We start from the raw sequence: 12,271 nt of genomic DNA, 5'->3' as shown, positions 1-12,271 counted from the left end.
AAACAGATGCCAAACGTCTTAGTTCGTTTTATAAAAACGACATGTTACAGTTTAAACAAAAACAAATTATTTTCGTTGTTGTGTCAAAATAATTTATTTCGAATGATTCAATGGAGCGAAACGAGTAAACTTTTATAGGACAGATGCAAAATACCATATTACCACATAAATCGTTATTTTAAAGCAAAGTATTAGCATTTGCACTTGTTCAATTAGAGTTTGCTAACTTCGAAGTATGTAATCGTCCGAAATAATTTTTTTTTGTCAAAACTATAACGTAATTAGTTCTTTTGAGCTTGAATATAGAGTTTTCATTACGTTTTATAGTAGTTTACTCTACTCTAAGCATAGAATCAAACAGAGTAATCGGCTTTTGTTAAAGCTGATACATAATTTGCTCTTATTTTCGAGAATAAGACGTTTTCAATATATTTGATAAAATTTTTTTTGTTTATAGCAAGGAATCGTTTAAAATAAGCTGTATTTGCCTAAACTGATACGTAATTCGATATTTGTGCATGGATAAGAAGTTTTCAGTTTCTTTGACGTGAAATTTCTTGATGCAAAAGGTAATAATTTGCTTTAAAACGCTTTATATGGTAATATGTGGTTTTGCATCTGCCCCATAAAAGTTCATTAGTTTCGAATCATAAAATCGTTTGAAATAAACAGTGCTGGTCAAAACTATAACGTAATTTATTTCTTTGAGACGAAATTTAATGTTTTCATTAAGTTTTATACAAGTTTACTCTATTCTAAGTAAAGGAGTAATCAGGATAAATTGCTTTTATCTAGAGTAATATATAATTTGCAGTTTTCAGCCAGAATAAGACGTTTTTAATCTTTTTAATGTAAGTTTTTGTATTCAAAACAAAGGATCGTCTAAAGTAAGCAGTTTTTGTCCAGACAGAAACGTAATTCGAATTTCTGTGCCTGAATAAAGGGGTTTTCAGTTACTTTGATGTAAGGTTTCTTGTTTGTAACAATGAATTAACGAAAATAATTGTTTTTTTTCCAAACTGTGGCATGAATCGTTTTTAAAAGGCGAAATAAGAAGTTTTTCCTCTGTTCAGTAAAAGTTTACTCGTTTCAAAGCATAGAACCGTTTAAAATTAACAGCTCTCGTTAAGACTATAAAGCAAATCTTTTGTTTTGTGCTAAAATAAGACGTTTTTAGTCAGTTTGATATAAGTTTTCTTGTTCAAAGCAAAATATTGTCGAAAATCAACCGTTTTTGTCTAAACTGATACAAAATTCGGTGGTTTGTGTCCGAATACAAAGTTTTCAGATTCTTAAATGTTAGGTTTGCTGCTTCTAACAAAGGATCAACGAAAATATTTTGTTTTAATACAAACTGCAATATAAAATGTCTATGTTTAATAAAAATTTACTCGTTTGGAAGCATAGAATCATTCCAAATAAGCTATTCTCGTCGAAACTATAATGTAATTAGTATTTGGTGCTAGAATACAGCGTTTTTGTTAAATTTATTAACAATTTTGTCTATTTTAAGCAATGAAACGAATAGGATTAGCTGCCTTTATCCAAAGTGATACATAAATTGCTCTTTTATGCCAGATTAATACGTTTTTAGTCTGTTCGATGTAAGTTTTCTTGTTTAAAGCAAAAGATCGTCTAAAATAAGCCGTTTTTGTTTGAACTGATAAACAATTCAGACTGAGAGTCAACAAAAATAATTTGTTTTAATCCAAACTGATACTTTTTGACCCTATAAGAGTCCTATAAGAGTCCGAGATACGCCGTTCTCGTCAAGTCTATAACGTAATTCGTTTTTTTGTGTCAGAATACGACGTTTTCTGTCTGTTTAATATAAGTTTTTAATAATAATAATAATAATAACAATAATAATAATAATAATAATAATAATAATAATAATAATAATAATAATAATAATAATAATAATAGTAATAATAATAATAATAATAATAATAATAATAATAATAATAGTAATAATAATAATAATAATAATAATAATAATAATAATAGTAATAATAATAATTATAATAATAATAATAATAATAATAAAAATAAAAATAATAATAAGTAAGCTTAGTTTTCTAAGCAAAAATGAAGCTTATTTTGTGTGTTATATGAGCGTTTTCTCATTTCTATGCAAGAGATCATCTGTGATGTGTTCTTAGGCAAGAAATTGAATGAAATTAATAACTCATTTTAAAACTGGTATAAAAACATTTACTATACAAAAGTTATAATCGGTTTTTAATAATAATAATATTAATAATAATAATAATAATAGTAATAATAGTAATAAAAATAATAGTAATAATAATAATAATAATAATAAAAATAATAATAATTGTAGTAATAAAAGTAAGCTTAGTTTTCTAAGCAAAAATAAAGCTTATTTTGTGTGTTATATGAGCGTTTTCTCATTTCTATGCAAGAGATCATCTGTGATGTGTTTTTAGGCAAGAAATTGAATAAAATTAATAACTCATTTTAAAACTGGTATAAAAACATTTACTTTACAAAAGTTATAATCGGTTTTTAATAATAATAATATTAATAATAATAATAATAATAATAATAATAATAATAATAATAACAATAATAGTAATAATAATAATAATAATAATAGTAATAATAATAATAATATTAAAATAATAATAATAGTAGTAATAAAAGTAAGCTTAGTTTTCTAAGCAAAAATGAAGCTTATTTTGTGTTATATGAGCGTTTTCTCATTTCTATGCAAAAGATCATGTGTGATCTGTGTTTTTAGGCAATCTAAGCCATTTTATAGTTTCTAGGCAAGAAATTGGCTAAAATTAATCACTCATTTTAAAACTGGTATAAAAACAATACTAGACAAAAGTTATAATCGGTTTTTAATAATAACAATCATAATAATAATAATAATAATAATAATAATAATAATAATAATAATAATAACAATAATAATAATAATAAAAATACTAATAATAGTAATATTTACTATACAAAAGTTATAATCGGTTTTTAATAATAATAATATTAAAAATAATAATAACAAAAATAATAATAATAGTAGTAATAAAAGTAAGCTTAGTTTTCTAAGCAAAAATGAAGTTTTTTTTTGTGTGTTATATGAGTGTTTTCTCATTTCTATGCAAGAAATCATCTGTGATCTGTGTTTTTAGGCAAGAAATAGTCTAAAATTAATAACTCATTTTAAAACTGGTATAAAAACATTTACTATACAAAAAATAATAATAATAATAATAATAATAATAATAATAATATTAACAATAATAATAATAATAATAATAATAATAATAATAATAATAATAATAATAATAATAATAATAATAATCATAATAGTAATAGTAACAAAAGTAATAATAATAATAATACTTTTAATAAGGAAAAATGGAGCTTATTTTGTGTGTTACATGAGCGTTTTCTCATTTCTATGCAAAAGATCATGTGTGATCTGTGTTTTTAGGCAATATAAGCCATTTTATAGTTTTTAATATTTAACAAAAATTTGCTTTAAAATAAAATGTTTGAAAAACACTTTAGTAGAGGAAAAAAGAGGAGACATAAAAGTCACTTAAGTCTTAAATGTAATTCAGTTTTCAATGTTTGAGACGAAGACGAAATTGCAGCATTTACAAACGACTCTAAAGGCTTCAGTGACTTTTCTGTCACCTCTTTTTTCTTCAAATATATTATTGGACCCAATAAATTATGTGTATTTTAAATCACAAGACATTTTCTGTTGAAGCACTTTTTTTTAAATTGTAATTATTTTCAAACTTATATCCCGCTTATGGTTAGTTCTACATGAAAAATGCAAATAACTATTTTGTAGGAAATTTTATCAGCCTTAATTTTAGTAAAAAGATAAAAATTGATAGGAGTAACTGTTTTCGAGATATAAGCAAGAAACCAAAAAACTGTTACCTTAATTAAGCGTTTGCATATAAGCAAATTTAGTACTATTAGTATTATTATTATCAATGTTATTGTTATTAGTATGACGACTAAAAACGATTCTGAAGACTTTAGTGACTTTTATATCTCCTCCTTTTTCCTCTACTAAAGTGTTAGACACAATTAATTTAGTTTAATTTCGGTTTTTCAAACATTTTATTTTAAAGCAAATTTTTGTTAAAGATTATTTATATCCAACTCTATAACTCGCTTATGGTTGATTTTACAAAAAAAATATAAATAACTCTTTTGTAGCAAATTTTATCAGCTTTAATTTTGAAAAAAAGATAAAAATTGATAGGAGTAAATGTTTTCGAGATATAAGCAAGAAACCAAGAAACTGTTACCTTAATTAAGCGTTTGCATATAAGCAAATTTAGTACTATTAGTATTATTATTATTAATGTTATTGTTATTATTATGACGACTAAAGACGACTCTGAAACCTTTAGTGACTTTTGTGTCTTCTCCGTTTTCCTCTACTAAAGTGTTAGACACAATTAATTTAGTTTAATTTCGGTTTTTCAAACATTTTATTTTAAAGCAAATTTTTGTTAAATATTATTTATATCCAACTCTATAACTTGCCTATGCTTGTTTCTACAAGAAAAATGTAAATAACTATATTAGTGTTTTCGAGATATAAGCAAAAAACCAATAAGAAAACTATAACTGTTACTGAACAAAAATGTAATTCAGTTTTCAATGTTTGAGACGAAGACGAAAATGCAGCATTTACAAACGACTCTAAAAACTTCAGTGACCTTTCTGTCACCTCCTTTTTCTTCTAATAAAGTATTGGACCCAATAAATTAAGTGTATTTTAAATCACAAGACATTTTCTGTTAAAGCACTTTTTTTTTAATTATTAATTATTTTCAAACTTATATCTCGCTTATGGTTAGTCTGAAACTGACTCTGAAGACTTTGGTGACTTTTATGTCTTTTTATTTTTCCTCCACTAAAGTGTTAGACCCAATTAATTTAGTTTAATTTCGGTTTTTCAAACATTTTATTTTAAAGCAAATTTTTGTTAAAGACTATTTATATCTAACTCTATAGCTCGCTTATTGTTGGTCCTACAAAAGAAATGCAATTAACTATTTTGTAGGAAATTTTATCAGCTTAAAGTTTGAAAGAAAGATAAAAATTGATAGGAGTAACTGTTTTCGAGATATAAGCAAGAAACCAAAAAACTGTTACCTTAATTAAGCGTTTGCATATAAGCAAATTTAGTACTATTAGTATTATTATTATTAATGTTATTGTTATTAATATGACGACTAAAGACGACTCTGAAACCTTTAGTGACTTTTGTGTCTTCTCCTTTTTCCTCTACTAAAGTGTTAGACACAATTAATTTAGTTTAATTCCGGTTTTTCAAGCATTTTATTTTAAAGCAAATTTTTGTTAAATATTATTTATGTCCAACTCTATAACTCGTTTATGCTTTGTCCTACAAGAAAAATGTAAATAACTATTTTGATGGAAATTTTATCAGCTTTAATTTTGAAAGAAAGATAATATTTGATAGGAGTAACTGTTTTCAAGATATAAGCAAAAAACCAATAAGAAAACTGTAACTGTTACTGAACAAAAATGTAATTCAGTTTTCAATGTTTGAGACAACGACGAAAATGCAGCATTTAAAAACGACTCTAAAGACTTCAGTGACTTTTATGTCACCTCCTTTTTTTTTAATAAAGTATTGGACCCAAAAAATTAAGTGTATTTTAAATCACAAGACATTTTCTGTTAAAGCACTTTTTTTTTAAATATTAATTATTTTCAAACTTATATCTTGCTTATGGTTAGTTCTACATGAAAAATGCAAATAACTATTTTGTAGGAAATTTTATCAGCTTTAACTTTAGTAAAAAGATAAAAATTGATAGGAGTATCTGTTTTCGAGATATAAGCAAGAAACCAAAAAACTGTTACCTTAATTAAGCGCTTGCATATAAGCAAATTTAGTACTATTAGTATTATTATTATTAATGTTATTGTTATTAATATGACGACTAAAAACGACTCTGAAGACTTTGGTGACTTTTATGTCTTCTCCTTTTTCCTATACTAAAGTGTTAGACTCAATTAATTTAGTTTAATTTCGGTTTTTCAAACATTTTATTTTAAAGCAAATTTTTGTTAAAGATTATTTATATCCAACTCTATAACTCGCTTATGGTTGGTCTTACAAAAGAAATGCAAATAACTATTTTGTAGGAAATTTTATCAGCTTTAATTTAAAAAAAAAATAAAAATTGATAAAAGTAATTGTTTTCGAGATATAAGCAAAAAACCAAAGTGAAAACTGTAACAGTTACTGAACAAAAATGTAATTCAGTTTTCAATGTTTGAGACGTAGACGAAAATGCAGCATTTAAAAACGACTCTGAAGATTTCAGTGACTTTTAAGTCACCTCCTTTTTCTTCTAATAAAGTATTGGACCCAATAAATTAAGTGTATTTTAAACCACAAGACATTTTTTGTTAAAGCACTTTTTTTTAAATATTGATTATTTTCAAACTTATATCTCGCTTATGGTTAGTCCTACATGAAAAATGCAAATAACTATTTTGTAGGAAATTTTTTCAGCTTTAATTTTAGTAAAAAGATAAAATTTGATAGGAGTAACTGTTTTCGAGATATAAGCAAGAAACCAAAAAACTGTTACCTTAATTAAGCGCTTGCAGATAAGCAAATTTAGTACTAGAAACAACTCTGAAGACTTTGGTGACTTTTATGTCTTCTCCTTTTTCCTCTACTAAAGTGTTAGACCCAATTAATTTGGTTTAATATCGGTTTTTCAAACATTTTATTTTAAAGCAAATTTTTGTTAAAGATTATTTATATCCAACTCTATAACTCGCTTATGGTTGGTCCTACAAAAAAATGCAAATAACTATTTTGTAGGAAATTTTATCAGCTTTAATTTTGAAAAAGAGATAAAAATTGATAGGAGTAACTGTTTTCGAGATATAAGCAAGAAACCAAAAAACTGTTACCATAATTAAGCGTTTGCATATAAGCAAATTTAGTACTATTAGTATTATTATTATTAATGTTATTGTTATTAATATGACGACTAAAGACGACTCTGAAACATTTAGTGACTTTTATGTCTTCTCCTTTTTCCTCTACTAAAGTGTTAGACACAATTAATTTAGTTTAATTCCGGTTTTTCAAACATTTTATTTTAAAGCAAATTTTTGTTAAATATTATTTATATCCAACTCTATAACTCGTTTATGCTTAGTTCTACAAGAAAAATGTAAATAACTATTTTGTTGGAAATTTTATCAGCTTTAATTTTGGAAAAATGATATAATTTGATAGGAGTAACTGTTTTCGAGATATAAGCAAAAAATCAATAAGAAAACTGTAACTGTTACTGAACAAAAATGTAATTCAATTTTCAATGTTTGAGACGAAGACGAAATTGCAGCATTTACTGTCACCTCCTTTTTCTTCTAATTAAGTATTGAACCCAATAAATTAAGTGTATTTTAAATCACAAGACATTTTCTGTTAAAACACATTTTTTTTTAATAATTAATTATTTTCAAACTTATATCTCGCTTATGGTTAGTCCCACATAAAAAATGCAAATAACTATTTTGTAGGAAATTTTATCAGCTTTAATTTTGAAAAAGAGATAAAAATTGATAGGAGTAACTGTTTTCGAGATATAAGCAAGAAACCAAAAAACTGTTACCATAATTAAGCGTTTGCATATAAGCAAATTTAGTACTATTAGTATTATTATTATTAATGTTATTGTTATTAATATGACGACTAAAGACGACTCTGAAACATTTAGTGACTTTTATGTCTTCTCCTTTTTCCTCTACTAAAGTGTTAGACACAATTAATTTAGTTTAATTCCGGTTTTTCAAACATTTTATTTTAAAGCAAATTTTTGTTAAATATTATTTATATCCAACTCTATAACTCGTTTATGCTTAGTCCTACAAGAAAAATGTAAATAACTATTTTGTTGGAAATTTTATCAGCTTTAATTTTGGTAAAATGATATAATTTGATAGGAGTAACTGTTTTCGAGATATAAGCAAGAAACCAAGAAACTGTTACCTTAATTAAGCGTTTGCATATAAGCAAATTTAGTACTATTAGTATTATTATTATTAATGTTATTGTTATTATTATGACGACTAAAGACGACTCTGAAACCTTTAGTGACTTTTGTGTCTTCTCCGTTTTCCTCTACTAAAGTGTTAGACACAATTAATTTAGTTTAATTTCGGTTTTTCAAACATTTTATTTTAAAGCAAATTTTTGTTAAATATTATTTATATCCAACTCTATAACTTGCCTATGCTTGTTTCTACAAGAAAAATGTAAATAACTATATTAGTGTTTTCGAGATATAAGCAAAAAACCAATAAGAAAACTATAACTGTTACTGAACAAAAATGTAATTCAGTTTTCAATGTTTGAGACGAAGACGAAAATGCAGCATTTACAAACGACTCTAAAAACTTCAGTGACCTTTCTGTCACCTCCTTTTTCTTCTAATAAAGTATTGGACCCAATAAATTAAGTGTATTTTAAATCACAAGACATTTTCTGTTAAAGCACTTTTTTTTTTAATTATTAATTATTTTCAAACTTATATCTCGCTTATGGTTAGTCTGAAACTGACTCTGAAGACTTTGGTGACTTTTATGTCTTTTTATTTTTCCTCCACTAAAGTGTTTGACCCAATTAATTTAGTTTAATTTCGGTTTTTCAAACATTTTATTTTAAAGCAAATTTTTGTTAAAGATTATTTATATCTAACTCTATAGCTCGCTTATTGTTGGTCCTACAAAAGAAATGCAATCAACTATTTTGTAGGAAATTTTATCAGCTTAAATTTTGAAAGAAAGATAAAAATTGATAGGAGTAACTGTTTTCGAGATATAAGCAAGAAACCAAAAAACTGTTACCTTAATTAAGCGTTTGCATATAAGCAAATTTAGTACTATTAGTATTATTATTATTAATGTTATTGTTATTAATATGACGACTAAAGACGACTCTGAAACCTTTAGTGACTTTTATGTCTTCTCCTTTTTCCTCTACTAAAGTGTTAGACACAATTAATTTAGTTTAATTCCGGTTTTTCAAACATTTTATTTTAAAGCAAATTTTTGTTAAATATTATTTATATCCAACTCTATAACTCGTTTATGCTTAGTTCTACAAGAAAAATGTAAATAACTATTTTGTTGGAAATTTTATCAGCTTTAATTTTGGAAAAATGATATAATTTGATAGGAGTAACTGTTTTCGAGATATAAGCAAAAAATCAATAAGAAAACTGTAACTGTTACTGAACAAAAATGTAATTCAATTTTCAATGTTTGAGACGAAGACGAAATTGCAGCATTTACTGTCACCTCCTTTTTCTTCTAATTAAGTATTGGACTCAATAAATTAAGTGTATTTTAAATCACAAGACATTTTCTGTTAAAACACATTTTTTTTTAAATATTAATTATTTTCAAACTTATATCTCGCTTATGGTTAGTCCTACATGAAAAATGCAAATAACTATTTTGTAGGAAATTTTATCACCTTTAATTTTGGTGAAAAGTTAAAAATTGATAGAAGTAACTGTTTTCGAGATATAAGCAAAAAACAAAAAAACTGTTACCTTAATTAAGCGCTTGCATATAAGCAAATTTAGTACTACTAGTATTGTTATTATAAATGTTATTGTTATTAATATGACGACTAAAGACAACTCTAAGACTTTAGTGACTTTTATGTCTCCTCCTTTTTCTTTTACTAAAGTGTTAGACACAATTAATTTAGTTTAATTTCAGTTTTTCAAACATTTTATTTTAAAGCAAATTTTTGTTAAATATTAAAAACTATAAAATGGCTTAGATTGCCTAAAAACACAGATCACACATGATCTTTTGCATAGAAATGAGAAAACGCTCATCTAACACAAAATAAGCTTCATATTTGCTTAGAAAACTAAGCTTACTTTTATTACTACTATTATTATTATTATTATTATTATTACTATTATTTTTATTATTATTATTACTATTATTATTATTATTATTATTATTATTATTATTATTATTATTATTATTATTATTATTATTATTATTATTATTATTATTATTATTATTATTATTATTATTATTATTATTATTAATATTATTATTATTAAAAACCGATTATAACTTTTGTATAGTAAATGTTTTTTAACCAGTTTTAAAATGAGTTATTAATTTTAGACAATTTCTTGCCTAAAAACACAGATCACAGATGATCTCTTGCATAGAAATGAGAAAACGCTCGTATAACACAAAATAAGCTTCATTTTTGCTTAGAAAACTAAGCTTACTTTTATTACTACTATTATTATTTTTATTATTATTATTATTACTATTATTTTTATTATTATTACTATTATTATTATTATTATTATTATTATTATTATTAATATTATTATTATTATTAAAAACCGATTATAACTTTTGTATAGTAAATGTTTTTATACCAGTTTTAAAATGAGTCATTAATTTTAGACAATTTCTTGCCTAAAAACACAGATCACAGATGATCTCTTGCATAGAAATGAGAAAACGCTCAGATAACACAAAATAAGCTTCATTTTTGCTTAGAAAACTAAGCTTACTTTTATTACTACTATTATTATTATTTTTATTATTATTATTATTATTCCTATTATTTTTATTATTATTATTACTATTATTATTATTATTATTAAAAACCGATTATAACTTTTGTATAGTAAATGTTTTTATACCAGTTTTAAAATGAGTTATTAATTTTAGACAATTTCTTGCCTAAAAACACAGATCACAGATGATCTCTTGCATAGAAATGAGAAAACGCTCAGATAACACAAAATAAGCTTCATTTTTGCTTAGAAAAACTAAGCCTTAATTAAGAAAGAAATTCATTATTATAAGTATTATTGTTATTATTATTTACTACTATTATTATTATTATTATTATTATTATTATTATTATTATTATTATTATTACTATTATTATTATTATTATTATTATTATTATTATTATTATTATTATTATTATTATTATTATTATTATTATTATTATTAAAACCGATTATAACTTTTGTATAGTTAATGTTTTTATACCAGTTTTAAAATGGGTGATTTATTTTAGACAATTTCTTGCCTAAAAACTATAAAATGGCTTAGATTGCCTAAAAACACAGATCACACATGATCTTTTGCATAGAAATGAGAAAACGATCATGTAACACACAAAAACCTTCATTTTTCCTTATTAAAAGTATTAACATTATTATTACTTTTGTTACTATTACTATTATTATTATTATTATTATTATTATTATTATTATTATTATTATTATTATTATTATTATTATTATTGTTATTATTATTATTATTGTTATTATTATTATTATTATTATTATTATTATTATTATTAAAAAATTATATTAAACAGACAGAAAACGTCGTATTCTGACACAAAAAAACGAATTACGTTATAGACTTGACAAGAGCGGCGTATCTCGGACTCTTATAGGACTCTTATAGGGTCAAAAAGTATCAGTTTGAATTAAAACAAATTATTTTTGTTGACTCTCAGTCTGAATTGTTTATCAGTTCAAACAAAAACGGCTTATTTTAGACGATCTTTTGCTTTGAACAAGAAAACATATCGAACAGACTAAAAACGTATTAATCTGGCATAAAAGAGCAATTTATGTATCACTTTGGGTAAAGGCAGCTAATCCTATTCGTTTCATTGCTCAAAATAGAAAAATTGTTAATAAATCTAACAAAAACGCTGTATTCTAGCACAAAATACTAATTACATTATAGTTTCGACGAGAATAGCTTATTTGGAATGACTCTATGCTTCCAAACGAGTAAATTTTTATGAAACAGATGCCAAACACCATGTTTTGTCCTATAAAGACATTTTATATTGCAGTTTGTATTAAAACAAAATATTTTCGTTGATTCTTTGTTCGAAGCAGCAAACCTAACATTAAAGAATCTGAAAACTTTGTATTCGGACACAAACCACCGAATTTTGGATCAGTTTAGACAAAATCGGTTGATTTTCGACAATATTTTGCTTTGAACAAGAAAACTTATATCAAACTGACTAAAAACGTCTTATTTTAGCACAAAACAAAAGATTTGCGTTATAGTCTTAACGAGAGCTGTTAATTTCAAACGGTTCTATGCTTTGAAACGAGTAAACTTTCACTGAACAGAGAAAAAACATCTTATTTCGCCTTTTAAAAACGATTCATGCCAC

Source organism: Tribolium castaneum, chromosome 4 (genome assembly GCF_031307605.1).
Source record: "Tribolium castaneum strain GA2 chromosome 4, icTriCast1.1, whole genome shotgun sequence".
NCBI lineage: Eukaryota > Metazoa > Arthropoda > Insecta > Coleoptera > Tenebrionidae > Tribolium > Tribolium castaneum.
This window is presented reverse-complemented; position numbering follows the sequence as displayed.